Source organism: Hippocampus zosterae, chromosome 19 (genome assembly GCF_025434085.1).
Source record: "Hippocampus zosterae strain Florida chromosome 19, ASM2543408v3, whole genome shotgun sequence".
Taxonomy (NCBI): Eukaryota; Metazoa; Chordata; class Actinopteri; order Syngnathiformes; family Syngnathidae; genus Hippocampus; species Hippocampus zosterae.
Genome location: NC_067469.1, coordinates 10758818 through 10775594, shown reverse-complemented (window position 1 = coordinate 10775594; position 16777 = coordinate 10758818). Strand labels below are relative to the sequence as shown.

Sequence of the window (16777 nt, the reverse complement as noted above, 5' to 3'; positions counted from 1 at the left end):
CAGGTCCTCAGCAACTTACAATGTGTGTTTTGGGTGACAGTGAGACACCGTCATGAAATAAAATGAATTCTGGAAAACGTTTCAACTGAGAAAAATATGCATTCTTTTTGTTGTTTATCAGACGTTTTTCACATCTGCTTCTCTCTCGCTCTCTGTTTATAGTCTCTTTACAATTAAAATAATTTATTCAAAGGCAGTCGTTGAAATATTTTAACTCCCTTTTTGTCCACCAGTAGTGGGCATTCCGTCAGTACTGATGGAAGGTCCGTCCGTCAGTCAGTCACTAATGATGTTCTTACCCTTCGCTATAAAAAAAAAAAATCAAGCACAAACAGAGGTAGCTTTTCATCCGTCAGCGTTCTCGTAACAAACAGACCTCTCAGTTCGGCAAAGTACCCCCACCCCAATCACCTGTCAAGATTAAAATGGTGAACACCACGCTTGCGTTTACTATATATGAACAGTAGATGGCGGTATGCACCAAAGATACATCAGAGCTCTATTTTCGAATGTGGACGACCTCAAGTAATTGATGAGCTAAAATTTTAGAAAATACATTTGAATAATTGAGACCTTACAGAGAAATTCTTATGATGTAAGTTTTAAAAATCTAGTTTTATTTTTGGAAACAGTAGGGTTAAATAGGAGGTTATATATTATGCATACCGTCCCTTTTCAGGAGGTAGCAATAATTCACCAAAAGACAACGAGGAGGATGTCGAAGATAAAGCATTGATTGATTGTCATGGCAAGTTTGTTACGCTTCCGGAAGGGGCCGGAACAGAATCGGACTCTCCAAACGTGGACTCAGATGAAATTGAACAGAACAAGATTATTCATACAAAAATGAACAAATGATGCTAGTAGTTACAATAACTAGGGAAAAACAAAACTAAAATGCAAAAGGTGTGAAAAGACAAGCTGTCAAAACACAAAGTATACAAATTCAAGATTTAAGTTGAACAACAAAAATACTTACTATGAGCAGAATGAAGAATGAAAAAACAAGGCGAGAAAATATGTGATATGCAAGAAAATATATAAAGAAATGAATTTTTAAATCATTTACACATGTAGATATAAAATCTAAATGTAATTCCTGCCTACACTTTGGAAACGAAGGAGCGTGTTATTAAATGTGTAAAGAATAAGGTAATTTAATGACCTTGATATCGTCTGCTGTGTTGGATCTGTCTGACTGAGGCTGCTGTTGTCTTCTTCTCTGATCAAAACAATGTTGTCTTCTACTCTGATCAAAACAGTGTGTCCCCTAGCTGATACTCCATGAATCACACCTTATTAAAACTATTCATTCCATGTCTTTTATGAATTTTTTCACTTTTAAATGATCCTGAGGGCCTGGTCGAACCTCCTTGGGGGCCGGTTCTAGCCCGCGGGCCGCATATTTGCCACACCTGATCTATGGCAACAATGCGACACAGGTCTTTGGGTCAGGGGAGCAAAACCTTTTGGCCTTTTAGGAGTTAAAACAGAGACAGGCAGCCAGCAAAATAGATTGTGTTTTACTTTATTTAGCTGCGTCAGTTTATTCATTTGCATGCGTGTGACGTACTGACGTACGCCTGATGCCGACGCGAAATGGACAAACATTGCCTTGGAATGCTTTAAACGCGCCACTGGTCATCCCACAGCGCATACTGCATTGGAACGTCTCCAGTTGAGCACAAGGAGGCGTTGGTGGATTTGTTTATTAAATCCAACACCCCACTCACTAGCTCTGCTACTGTGAAGGAGGTTTTTTTTTCAACAGCCGGTGACATCCTGAGGCCAAACAGGACTTGGCCAAGTGCAATTGAGAATCTGTGGAAAGATCTGAAAATTGGTGCTCACGGTCACTCTCCATCTGATCTGCCTGAGCTCGAGCTGTTCAGCAAGGAAGAATGGGCAAACATTTCAGCCTCAAGATATGCAAACTTGATAGAAAGAACAGGGATAGGGAACTCTGGTTTCTCAAGAGCCATATCCTGCCAGTTTTCGAGCTCTCCCTACTCCAACACACCTAATTGAAATGATCAGGATAATTTCAGGCTGCTAGAGCAGCTTGCTCATGACCAGTTTTTTGAATCAGGTATGTCGGAGGACGGATTGGTGTTGATTCTCACCTGCCCCCCCCCCCACCCCTCAAAAATCAGATTTGGCATCTTTGAGTTTGAGTTCACATCAGCCGGAAATCAAGGGTGTCTGAGAAAGAAAAGTGCCGTGCTTATTTTCCACGCGATTGCCGTTGTTTCCCCACTCATGACAGTTTAGACTCCGATATAAAATGTCACTTGCGGTTCAGGTATACAATGTCTAGATTTGATACTTGACACAGAGTTTAGGCTCGCAACCGTGTAATTTTGCAATCCATCCACCCGTCCAGTTTCTTTACCATTTATGCTCACAAGAATTAGCTAAAATATGTAAATGAGGGAAACTGTTGCACCATTAAGGGATGTTAAGGCAGCTCTGCCTTTTTTTTTTAAACATGAGGAGATTGACTGTACGCTTTAGATTGTATCTATGGCAAGGTTCCCATGGAAACTGGATGACAGAAATAGGCTAACTATGGCACAGAGAAATGAAGTAGTTCTCTATAGTGGACAGAATTTAGGTCATCATATCTTGTCTGTTGGTCTATAAATTCCACTGTGTTCTAGCTCCATTAATCAGGACAATCAAATGGAACGTGCGGTTGTTTCTTAAATTGACCGGAGGCAACTACTTTGAAAAGAAAAAGAGAATAATTGAAATCCCACGGTTCTGGCAACGCATTTATTGTTGTCGCGGACAATTGTGACATTTTTGACAATTGTGTTTCTAACCTTGAGCTCTTACCCCAAGGTGAATAAACTGCGATACAAACTGCCTTCAAGTGTCTACTAATAAATGGCATGGAAAATGCCCGTGGAAATACAAACGGAAAATGCGTGACATCATCTCAAATATGAGGAGTGAAATGTTCTGATTAACCCGACGATCAAGGTCGGTTGTGAAATGTAATGTGATGAAATAAAGGCCATGATAATGACATAATTATAAGGAGACGTAATTATAAGGAAATCTTGTTGTTTTATTGTAACAAAATTCCAGTGATGCGCTAACAAATTCATCTTTTCAAGAATAAAATTGTGCAAGAGGTGCCACGATGTACTGCCACGATGACAACAAACTTTTTCCACCTTCTCAGAACTTGTCTTCTGCTCAACTTTCAGATTCAGCTTGATGGGGGGCGGGGGGGGGGGTAATTTGTCACAAATTTAACACATTACAGGAAAAGCACATATTAAATTTTGGCACTGACCATTAATGTATCCATCCATCCATCCATTTTCTGATCCGCTTTATCCTCACAAGGGTCACTGGGTGTGCTGGTGCCTATCCTAGCTGACTCCGGGCCATAGGCGGGGGACACCCTGAACTGGTTGCCAGCCAATCGCAGGACACACTCAGTTTGAAACTAAACAAGAAGCTGTAGCGTCCACTGAAAAGAAACAAGATTGGTTCACTTGTCCTGTCCCATGTAAATCCGCTTCAATTCCAAGCGCCGACTTTCAGTTCCAAACAGGCATCCATGCTCCACGCCGACGCTCCTCTCTCATCCTCAGTCCAACAGCCATGCATCCAGCCACAACAACGCAGACTGTCCAACAGCGCCGACATCTCCGCAAAAAAAAAATTGCTGCCTATGACAGCCGCAAAAAACACAAGTGCCGCGGGGCTGTTGATGGATGACGCTGAAAATAGCGCTGACTCCACCTGCAGGCACGAGGAGACTATCCAAACTCCGCACAGGAAGACCGGAGCCGGAATCGAACCCTGCAACTCTGTTTAGTGTACACAGTTTCAAACATTCATCTCGCTTTGAAGTCTTCACTCGCAACTGCTTTGTAACTGCTTTTTGATTTTGCTTAAAGTTTCTAATAGGTCCATGTCCATTTACTTACATGGTTCAAGAGACCAGATTGGAAAGAGTGTGACCTGTTTCATCAGTGTGGATTTTTGGTTGTTGATGACGCCCCAAGAGGGCAGTCTTGCACAAGGCATCATTCAAGCTCGGACCACCACCAAGGAGCTGCACAGCAGACAAAGCCATGCACAGCTCCAAGCAGAGTTGAGTCCACAATTGATGAGTCATCTCTCACCGCACAATTCACAACTGTTTGTTTACTTCACTCATCTCCAGCTAGAGACACAGCGGTGACAGACAAGGAGCTGTCACACAATGATTTGGCTGTCTTAAAGGATTTCAGCCGTAGATTCCAAGCGGCTTATTTGGGCCCGTGTCTACTTCCCGTGTAAACAGCCTAAAGATTCAGACTGTAAGCCTGTTTGCCGCACTGGGGCGGAGAGCCTGACAGGGATCTAAATTTACTCACTGCCACCACTGAAGGTCCTGCGGTTACTGTCGCCACACTTCCATCTAACATGGAGTAGATTTGGTTAGGATTAGTGTGGCTGGCGGCATTGTGGAAATCATTGTAAACAAATTGATTAGCAGCATTAACTAAAATAACATTTGACATGGATTGAGTCCTTCACCTGCATTGTACTACAGGACTTGCAATGCCTTCCTCACTGACTGACAAGGCAGGAGACTTTTTCGTAGGTCTTAGTCTACTGTATTACAGATACCAGTTTTCATAGATTGAAGTGAAACTACAACTGGGGCGGCTTTGTAAAACAATTTTATAGAGAGTGCTGTTGAGCCACTTAAAAAAAAATCCACATTGAACTGTTACAATATATATTTTTATTTTTTTTTCAGGCCTGATGTGTGGGCAAAGTTTCGTGAGTTTTATAGCATGTTTAGACCATCAAAATGATCAGTTTTTATGACAAACTGTGCCGTGCCACGGCAACAGCATTTTGCAAAAAACTTTGTGTTTTAACATCATCAAACACTCTTCCAAGTATATATGAACTAGATGTGGTCATCCTGCAAGGAGAAAAACGGAACCCTCCACCCAAAATATTTACCGTATTTTCCGCACTGAAAGGTGCAACTAAAAGCCTTCCATTTTCCTAAAGGCTCACAGCGCACCTTAAAACCCGATGTGCCTTGTGTATGGTCATTAGAGTAATAATTCAACCCCATAATGGCTCCTTGCTCCAGACATGCTTACAACAACATTCAAACAACCCTGTAAGACCTGACCCATCAAAAAATAGCCAGTTAATAAAATTCAGATTTTTGTGAACTGAGATGTTAATTAACCCTTATTACAAAATCCACAAAAATGTTTTTGCTATATTGTTTATAATATATTTTTTGTATCACATTTTCGGAAACATTATGTAGATTACATGTGAAATGACAATTTGGGGACAATCATATTTTAAACCTGCAGTATCAAATTTGATACAGACGATTTAATTGTGATATAAAGAATGAGTTACTTCATAAATATGCATGTGGCAAATGTGATATGAATTACATTAAAAGGCGATCGGCTACGCAGTTGAACACGGAAATAGAGCTGCGGCAAGAGAGTTAACGAGTCACTGTTATAATGTGCTGTTGGTTAAGTGAACTCTGTCGCTCCGAAATCTGATCATTCATTTGGTGTTTATTTAAGCATAACTCCATCTAGTGGATGCTTTGTAGATTGTGTCTTATAATGCGGTGCGCCCAATGTATGAAGAAAATTACAAAATAGGCCATTCATTGAAGGTGCGCCTCATAATCCATAATAGTATGGAAAATATGGTATTTCCAGTAGACAGTGACTACCACTACGATGAAAAACAAGTTCCTAGATGTCTTCAGGCAAAGGCTTTCGTCAAATGTGTGAAGTTTGGACAAGATGGGCTCATCTGGGTCAAGTTACAGCAACCTTTATTGTCACGATGAATCATCAGACTTGGCGGCACCACACTGGCCATGCCCTTTGACGAAAAGTCACAATATTTCGTGAGTAAGATCGTCTTGGGGCTTTTTTGATAAATTTTCAGGCAAGTTCAATCAACGGACTCCATTCAGAACATTCAAATTTTGAGTCGTCACAGGGAATTTCAGATGTCTTCAGGTTCCACACATTTATATACTGTAAATACAGTTTGGGATTTTTTTGGAACCATATGCAGGGATCTTTTGAGGATTTCCTTCTTTGTGGCAAAAGAATGATTAAAAACAAATTTTGATGCCCCGATCTCATCATACAGTACTTGGAAACTCATGATTTTTTTTCCTTTGGTGTTGTCTCGGGTCTTAAGATGGTACACACGTCTCTTCATACGAAATTTTCAAGTTACGGAACGCCTCCACAGGAAAATATTGCCTGTTGTTAGGAAAGAAATTTCAAGATACGAAAGGTAAAAATACAGTGTGGTCTGCTCCAAGTTTCCTGAACTCAACATACTATTTTGTTCTGCCATTGGCTATTACTTCCTGGCATCCCATTGGCAAAGAGGGACCTCTACCGTATGTGTGTAGATTGATAAATAGATAGATATGCGTCGATGCAGCGTCTTCGTGATTTGCCCCTCAGGCCACGAGGAGTTCTGATAGTTTTACGTAAATGTGAATCACCCAGAAAAAGTGTTCACCAGTCGGGCAAACGTTAAAAGCCGAGAAAAGTGAATGTCCTTGGATCAGTCGTTTACAGAACGGCAGGCAAAAACCACTTTTGAGAGAGAACATGAACGAAAGAAGGCAAAAAACCAATGTAGTATTTAATAGTTTTTTTTACATTATGCACAACTCTCATTTATTGTGCAATAATCTAATTGTAACATGTAATGTTACATATTTTGATGCATTTTTATGCTTTAGAAAAAAATTATGTTTGATATTTGGGGTGTCTTGGAACGGATTCATGAGGGCACTTATATGGAAAACGCATCTCTACTTACAGGTACAAAAGTTTTTAGTTAAGAAATTTCTTCCAGAACCAATCAATTTCGTAAGTAGAGGTACCACTGTACAGCAAATGTTTGAAGTCAATCCTCTAGGACAGGGGTGGGCAAACTACGGCCCGCGGGGCAAATCCGGCCCGTTGGTCTTTTTAATCCGGCCCGCCGAAGGTTGGTACACAATTAAGGTTCGATGTCAGTGACTGCATTCATTTCATTTGGACTTGTAATGACAGGCATTTCAACACCAGGTGGCACAGTTACTTGATGTAGCAGAGCATTGGGAGGAAGGGGGAGACTATACGGAAGCCCGCAGTAGCGCCAAGTCGAGCAAATCCCATTCAATACGACAGGATAATGTACTTTTAAAGTCTGAAAAATGTGCCAAAAAATGCAAACTACTGCTTTTTAAATAAAGAAATCCAATTAATATTATGTTGAATTTAGTTCACCCTTTTGATCCGGCCCTCCATAATATTTTCTGGTTCTAATGTGGCCCTATGCAAAAAATAATTGCCCACCCCTGCTCTAGGACAAGGGTGCAAAACTATGGCCCCTGTAAATAAGCAAAAATGGGTCAAAACTTTCAAAATTACTCACTTTCTGTTCATTTCAGACCAATGCTTCTTCACCTGGGTTCGACCGAACCCGAGGGGGTCGATGAATCGGTCTCAGGGCCTCTGCCGTGGATTTTAAGACACACATGACTCAACATGTCAATCAGTTATGACACACCCCCTTGGCCATCAGTGGCTGCAGATGATCACTTTATATTGTCCAATCAACGTGGTTGGAAATTTAGTTTGCTCAGTAGTCAACGTGTAATTGTCACGATAATACGTCATGTGATTTTTGAAAAATACTGCTTTCACACATGCTAACTACGTCAAGCAAAAAAAAGAAAGTGGTCAGGTGAATATGCACAACATGGATTCACATGCATCATGGAATGTATTTGGGACTCAGCGTCCTATTTGCATGATTTGTCATGCCAAGTTGAGCAGTTCTAGTCTCACCGGCAAAACTGAAGGAATTCAGTTCTTGAATTTGAATTTGTAAAAAAAAAAGTAAGTTTTATTTTTCACGAATGAAGGGTTCGGTGAATGTGTATATGAACTTGTTGTGTTCTGTACCTTGAAAGAGGTTGAGAACCACTGTTTTAGACAATGACTGCAATGGACTTTTTTGTTAGTAGAAGTTTGTTTCTTCTGCGTTTGAGTGGTTATGCCTGAAGTGGAGTCAATCATTACAATTTCAAGGGGGGACACTTTTAACAAATATAAAATAATTTGCATCTCACCTTGCAGAATGTTCAGGGTGTACCCCGACTATTGACCAAAGACAGCTGGGATGGGCTCCAGCCTGCCCTTATGAGGATAAGCGGATCAGAAAATGGATGGACGGATGGATAATGAAAATAAAAAATTAAATGGGCATGAATAAACTATCTGTAAATAAATAAAATAAAATAAATAAAATAAGTAAATAAAACAAAAGAACTGATTTTCGGCTCGTTTAAAACAATCTACCAACTGCCAATAATTGATGGCATTCGAATGGGTAATGTAAACGAGACTTTGGCATTACAATTGACATGTCAGACATAGAAAAACAAAAATCTCGAATCATCTCGTAATTACTGTATGAACAAAGTGAAACGATGCCTTGCCAAAACTGTACTCCGTATTTTATACTCTACATTGGTATTCCCATACTTCGTGTATTGTGTTAAAGTGTGGGGTAACACAAGTGCAAAAACAAATCCATGAGTTACAGAAACGAATATTCTATCTTCTAAGCATGTCACATTAATTTCACCAACTAACTTCATACAGGGAGATAACGGCATATTTTCACAAAAACAGTACAAATCATGCCTTATGTGAAGCTATTTGTAATACGGTAGGTTAACTACAGTAACTGAAAATGAATAAAGAAAGACATATGTTTATAATCATGTAAATTTGTCCTTGACTGTTTCGAAAGGCGATTATAAATAACATGTATTATTATTATTATTGTTATTATTATTTATCTCGTCGGTCTATAGCTCCTTGGGCGTCGCCATTATCGAGTGACGTCAGATTGAAGCTGGTCAAAAAATGGATGAATGGATGAAGTTCAACAAGCGTGCCACTTTGCCACATTCAATATGGCGGGGAAGTTTAAGTACGATTCTCTGCCAAAGCGGTAACTATGCTAGATATCCACGGACACGCATACGTTCAGCCATTAGCGAGATAAGGACCGACGCGCTGACTATGTTGTCAATGAACGAACCGAGTGACGTCGGCGGACTCATGTCAACAATGCAGCGGTAGAGAGAAGGCGTTCCATTCGAGCGTAACAAACAGCGGCAGACTGGGCTGCACTCCGTGCAGGATCACTTTGAACGAGCGTTTACACGTATTCGTAGCAGTAATAACAGAAAGGAAAACCACGGACATGTTTTTCAGTAGGTGAGGCGGATCAAATCGTGTTGTTGCCGCTGGAGAAGTAGTAAATTGGAGTCACGAGGATTTAAGGAGACGGCAAAGCGAGTCATCATGTGAAAGAACTTGTATAGGAAACGGATACGAGCGTTTGCTCGAGAAGAAAAGGAAGAAAACGGTAAGTAGCCGTGCACTTTCTGGCGTCTTTGTCGTACTTCGACCACTATCTGCTCGATCTGCTGTGTAATATATCTTCGTTTCCTGTCTGTCACCATCGGAAAAAATGACTCATGGTGTGGAGTTACACACATGAATGGGCATTCCAAGCCATCTAAAAAGTCATCGGTAGAAAAACAATAATCCATACGTTTTATTAGTTGACTGCGGTGTGGGTGGAGTGACAGCATGAAGGTGGTGAAATTAGTGGGTTAAGTTTTTCGGGTTTGAACGCTGGTTAAGAAATTAAACACATCCCCGAACCACATCCTGTTTTGTTTTAAGTCAGCACGGTGTACAGTATTTGCTACGATTTTGCATAGTGGGTTGATTTACTTCACACCACGGGGAAACATTTAAAGAATACTGACCCCACGCCCCATGACGCAAACATGTCTGAGTCACAGGATATATTCATTCATTAAGGAGGTTTAAAGTTCCCAGGTTATAAGACCGTTGTGATGATTTGTTGGAGTATAATGCGATAAGTAGTATTGATTTCCCAGATGCTGGCCTACTACGATCATCATATTTCATGATGTACTATCACGATTTTCCTTTCGCAGTCTTAATACAAATCATTACACTTCGTTTTATACCGAGCCAGTTCGACTGTACATGCACTGCGGTTACCCATTAATCATTAGCTGTTTTTTTATTCCACCGAGAATAATTTTATGTTCTAAAGTAATGATCGATTTTTTAAAATATCGAATATCTATCTATTTATTGGGAGTGTCTGAAACCAGCTGCGCCTTTTATTGTTACGTGATCGGGTCATGCAGCGCAGCGGTTTAGTCAGCCCCTTTTATTATGCGGGGGTCCCTGATAAGTGGGTGATTCTGCTGGGACTGCAATCTTGATTAGGGACGCAACCAAATAGATGTTCTAAATGTAAATAGGATTCATGCCGAACTATTAAAGATATGTCTGATAGTGAGGCACGCCCCACAGTATAATTTGTCATTTCATAGCGTTTCTGGACGGTGAGTGTTTTTGTGTGCTTTGCTTCCGGGGTCTTTCTTCAGAAGATAACGTTTCACCCCAAAACCAAACAAACAAAAAAAAAAAAAAACTTCCGGATTTCTGGCTATATTGGTGTATTGCTAGAGTCCGACGGTTGACACTTTGATGTTGTTGCGATACATTGATGCGGCAATGAAGCACTTAGTGTCAGCGTGACATTAGGTATGCACTTCTTTGTCTGCTGGATGCGCTGGGATCATGCCACGTCAAGCAGCATCAGCGATCACAATCTTCCACTATCTCTCTTTTATATGTTTGAAGGGGGGATATATCTGACCGTGAAATACTAAGTACGGTATTGAGATATTTTAACGTGGTGTTTAAATGCAGATAACACCTTGATTGAAATGTGATGGTAAACGTTGCTCGACTCTTCCAACATGTGAATGGTTGAAGCACTCATCTATCGTTTTATACAACGAGTCTTTTCTTCTTTAGACGTCGCCCTCCCTGCGTATTGGAATTATCGCCCATTTATTGTGTCACACATTTGTGTGTTCTTTTACACACAAACTAGCAAGTAGCTGGTAATGTTCATGTCACAAACTTTGCACTAATCCACAATTTGTGACACCGGCAGTTTATAACCTATAGATCACTGTATATAGAGTGAAATTATACCATTTAAGACTGACCCGTGTGAGGGGCTAACGCAGCGGTCACCAAACTACGGCCCGCGGGCCGGATTCGGCCCCCCTCTACATTTGGTCCGGCCCCCCTAAACAATACTACAGAGTCTTTTGATTTATTTTTCATCTATGTATATTTGTATTTTATCATAAGATTTGGCGTTTGCAATAAAATATTCCTTAGTTAAGAACCATTTTCATGATTAACTACTAGCTAGTAACAGTTTCATAAACACATATAACGTGACATTTGTTCCATCCTTCTGTGGTCTGTGCCGTTATCTGGCAACCCCAGAAAAAAAAATCCTAAACCCGTCCCTCTCAAAGAGAACGTAATCATAGCGAAAAGCTGAGGTAAGAGAAAAAAAAATATTCGGAATACAGGGAATTTAACCCAAAATGGAGAAACATTTTTTTTCCAATGAAAAGAAAAGATTGTCTGTCTCATCTGTCGGTGGCGATATTCAAAGAATACAATCTGCGGAGACACTATGAATCCCGTCACGACAACAAGTATGATATTTTGCATGGGCAAATGAGAGCAGACAAACTGTCAACGCTAAAAAGAGGAACGTTAGCTCAGCAAAATACATTTGCACGCCAAGCTCAGCTGAACCAGACATCTGTTCGGGTTAGCTTTCGGTTTGCTCAACTGATAGCAAGCAGCGGTAAGGAGAGTTTGTCAAGAAATGCATGAATGCTGTCACGGAGGTGGTGTGTCCCGAGAAGAAAGACGTCTTTAATACCGCGAGTGTATCAAAAAAAGTTATTTGATTTTGTGTGGGTTTCTGGGAAACGATACATTTTTACGTCTAGGTAATCTTGCAGTCACACTTTTGCTGTTACAAACTGACCCCGGCCCCCCCATCAGAGAAGCGAAAAGCTATGTGGCCCTCACAGGAAAAAGTTTGGGGACCACTGGTCTAATGTTATATTTTCCAAGTCTAAACTATTAGCTTGACAACTAAGTTGATTTTATCACTCTATTTTTCATTATTGCTACATAATAGTCTCTTACGTTTGGTGAATAGCTATTTGTGGATTATTTCATAAATTTAAAAAAATAAGATAAAAATATAAAATGAAATAGAAAGTGTAGTCCAGTGGTTTGTGCATAGGCCTCACATTGCAGAGGTTGTGGGTTCGATCCCGTCTCCGGCCTTCCTGTGTGGAGTTTGCATGTTCTCCCCGTGCCTGCGTGGGTTTTCTCTGGGTAGTGCGGTTTCCTCCCACATTCCAAAAACATGCACAACAGGCTGATTGAACACTCTAAATCAGGGTTGTCCAAACTTTTTGCCAAGGGGGCCAGATTTTATGTGGTAAAATGTCGGGGGGCCGACCTTGGCTGACATTCTTTACATTGAACAACAATATTGTTCAACAAATTTTAGTAAGCCAGTCTGTTTCACATTTCCATTTTTATTTTAATTTCAACAATCTTAAGAATTTCTTTTGGTTCATTTGAAACAGGTATTTCACATGCAACTGCTTATTCACTTGACTTTTTCTTAAACAGAAGTCTCCTGAGTGCAAATTGATTGATTTGAAACATAAAATGTATCACCATGACTTTTCAATAGTCACAAAACCTTTGACTCGAACAACAGGGAAACGAACAAGCAATACACATATCCACAACTGCAAGGATCATTTGAGATATGACACATCAGTCAATATAAACACGGAGTGATGTCTTGTTAACTCGTGAGTGATGTCTCGTAGAGTGCTACTGCCCTCTAGTGTCTAAATGCTATTACTCATTTAGTGAATGCTATTACTCATTTAGCCACTAGAGGGAAGCAGTACTCTATAAAACATCACTCACCAGTCTACGAGACCTCAGTCAATGCAACATGTGTTCCATTGCGCCCAACCTGCGGGCCAGGCGGCACTGATTTTATGACAGGGGCCGAGGGCCGGATGAAATTCGACCGCAGGCCGGATCTGGCCCCCTGGCCGGACTTTGGACATGCCTGCTCTAAATTGTCCAGAATTGTGAGTGTGAGCGCAGATGGTTGTTCGTCTCTGTGTGCCCTGCGATTGGCTGGCAACCCGTTCGGGGTGTCCCCCGCCTACTGCCGGAAGACGGCTGGGAAAGACTCCAACAACCCCATGACCCTCATGAGGATAAGGCGGATCAGTAAATGTCACCGATCTGTGTGTTTTGATGGAATCAGGATTGCAGAAGGTGGCAAAATGGTAAAGGGGCTGTCACTTATATAACATTTTGTAACCCTGGGTAGTCAAAGCACTTTACACTGTTATCTCAATTCAACTACTGATGACACAGCAGCATCAGCAGCAGCTCCTCCATAAAGAAGCAAATTCAGCTTTTATTCGTAATTTTTTTTTCTGTATTTTAAAAAAACATTCCCTTCCCAAAGGTTGTTTGGATACATCAATGCAGTGCAATGGCTGGAATATATATAAAAAAACAAAACAAAACATGTTCTCATCCCCACTTATGTCACCACAAAGGTATGTGAGACAAGCCGCTGCCAATGTTTGGTAAAGAATGAACGGCTTTGCGGAAAAAAAAATGGATTCTTCACTTCACCCCAAGGTCTGTTGTTTCCCCCCCCCTCATTTTTCATTCTTCCTGAGCCATACTGCTCCCCAAAAATAAATAAATAAAGGGAACACTCAAACAGCACAAAGTAACTCCAAAGTTCCCGTTATTATTATTATTTTTAGCCGTTTTTATTTCATTGCTGTACATTCTTTTCTTTTGCTGAGTGTGCGCCGCCGTTGTCCATCACCACGTGGAATCTTTTTAGCTGAGGAAACTTGCCAAGAATCTATCAAATTATTTACACCAGAAGCATATTTCTGAGTCCCGCTTGTGAGTTTTGTCCTATGCTCGAGCAGATTCACCTCTTGAACTGATTTTCGGATTCTTGCTCCATGAATGAGACAAAAAAAACCCTTGCGTAAATGAAATGATGCACATCTGGTTGTCATAGTGGAAATAAATCACCGGGAAGGAAAGTGGGGATTATGAAGCAGTTTCAGAAGAATGAAGCATGTGTAAAACGGCTCTGCGAATGAAAACATGGTAGCAAGATTTTTGTACCGCGAACACTCTTTGCACCTTGGCATGGGACTGAGGCATTGCGGAGGACTGTTTGAGCTTGCACCCGCTGAGCTGACTCACTGCGGAATTGTTACTCATTGTCTCTCAGTGTGTAAAGCAGATGCAAATAACCTTCGGCGGTCAAATCGGCATGCAAGATCATTTTAACACTCGGTGAGATTCTCATGTCAGTCGACAGACAGCATGTTGAACTGCTTTTATTTTGAAGGTGTTATAAATTGTTTGAACTATAGTCATCAAAGTTGTATGAGCTCACGATAAATCTTTTCACATATTTTTCAACTGTTAAACCTTTCATGCACTAATAACCTGGAGCCTGATAACATGATCAGCTGTCCACTGTCGTGACCGCTGTCCCCGAAAGGGTTAATATGACATAACTTGTTCACCTCACTTGAAAAAAAAAATATTTGAGAGGGCAAGTCAATTTAAACAACCGAGATGATGCAGCTTTCTCGAACTGGGACTGAGGCTATGTTCAGAATTAGCCAGCCTCAAATTACCATTAAATGGGACTCAACACATCTCGTATTTTGTGCACTACAAGGCGCACTCAAAAGCATTCAATTTTCCCAAAAGACAACACTGCGCCCTATAATCCGATGCGCCGAATATAAAGAGAATGTAAACATTTTATTCCCCATTGAGTTGTTTCGCTGTTAGTGTTTGTCCGCCATCTAGTGTTGATTATTAGCAGGAACCGATTGCAACCTAAAAGGGTTCTAATTGACATGTGCATTCGCCAACACACACTCAAACAGACAAGTACGTCGTGAGCTCTACGCAGGCATTATGAAACGAAGATAATACCAAAAGCATAGTCAACTACTGGCTAAACGAAGGAGGGAGGAGACAAGTAAGCCTTATAAGGATATTTAGCCCCTGGTAAACGTGAGCCCACATGGTTTGTGTGCCTTTTTGTTGAAACAATTGTCTTTACAATGTTTGTCTTTCATTTATTGTTCTGTCATGTTATTTGCATCCTTTATGTCCGTCTTTGTGATCAGTTCTCACAGCTTGCCAATGAATAAACCCTGTATTTTATTGGACTTCGCACCGTGCTTCTTGCTACATCCTTCATATGAATCAATATTCTGATTTCTTGGCCGTAGTATTTAAGTTTTGTAAATTTCTTTGTTCCAGCTGCAGTGGTTGTGAACGCTCTATATAAATAAAGCTGTATTGTATTGTATTGTATTGCCTTTAGCATAGCTCCATCCAGTGGATGCATAAAGCAACCGCATCCACTATTGTAGCTTCTGTTCTATGCGCCTTATAATGCAGTGCGCCCCAGATATGAAAACAAAGTTGCTCTATTTTTTTCAAATTTGCTCATACCGAGTCTCGATGCGGCACCTTGATATTAAGAAATAAAGAAGGCATCCAAAGACGCTCAATTGTCTTTAGTTTTTTTTTTTTTTAATTCGAATGAAAATATCATGATACCAGCGGTGGTTCAAACCAAGTCAAGCAAATCTTTATTTATAAATATCAGTGATGCTTCACAAATTAACGATGCAAACAAATTACATTTTTACACCTTACCAAAAAGTCAGTGCGGTTACAAAATAAATATTGTTTTAAATGTTCAATGAAACAATTCCGCACTGTGTTTTATTGTAGAAGTAAAACAACAGTCTTTTATTGTTAGCATTATTCAGAGTTTGTTTCATGTACAATTCATCGAGGACACAGGCAAAGAATGGTTAATCTGGAGGGCCGGGAGAAGCATTATAAAAATGGTGCATGTGAGCTACGATCGTCAACACACTGAAAAAGTGCGTCGCATGCCTCGGCGTCAGGCCTCTACTAAGGTAGGCAGCGATTTGCTTTTCACAAACTCACAAACTTTTGCGTCTACTTTATTTTTCTGTTTCGTTCATGGTCGGGGCCGCTATGGCCGTTGCTCATCACGGTATGCTTGTATAAGGGCGTGCGTATGTATGTACGCGTGTGCAGGAAAGGGTCGATCGCGGGAGGTTGGTTGCTCAAAAAGTTGATCTGGTCAAAAAAAGGTGGGTCACCCCTGATTTAGACGCTAAGTAATAATAAAAGTAACAACATTTCTGTTCTGCAATAATGTTTTGGGTTGTTTTCATTTTAAAGGGCACGTAGAACTGACGTGCATAGGAAATGTCGCTTCCCACTAACTTCCTTTGCAGGTGCTTAGATGACCACCAAAGTATATTTTTATTTAGAATCAAATTGCGACAAGCCTCTGGCGGTGAGACGAGAACATTTTGATTCCCCTCCCCTTTGTACATCTTTCTGTAAAATCCCAAGAGAGCTTTTACACACATGCTATTTGTTTATAACGTCAGATCATGAATTATCCATCCATATTTCCATTTTGTTTTCCACTTACCCTGTTCAAGTTTCTGCAGTGGAGTCAGATCTCTTGTGTCTCTCTTTCTCTCGCAATAGATTTTTTTTTTTCGTCAATCGTATTTGTTGTTCTGGACTTGTTAAAATACAATTACTTTCAAGGAATATATCTGTATATTAAGGCACTAGACACAAGTCCT

At 40.6% G+C, this 16777-nt stretch overlaps 1 protein-coding gene across 1 annotated transcript in view; it reads left to right on the top strand.

Annotated features, from left to right (window-relative positions):
* The first annotated feature begins 9134 nt into the window (after positions 1-9134).
* The window catches only part of bach2b (BTB and CNC homology 1, basic leucine zipper transcription factor 2b), a 60171-nt gene continuing 52528 nt past the window's right edge, over positions 9135-16777 (top strand). Inside the window, exon 1 of the mRNA XM_052052138.1 lies at positions 9135-9465. The gene's annotated coding sequence lies outside the window, so the exon portion shown is untranslated. The remainder of the gene's footprint in view (positions 9466-16777) is intronic.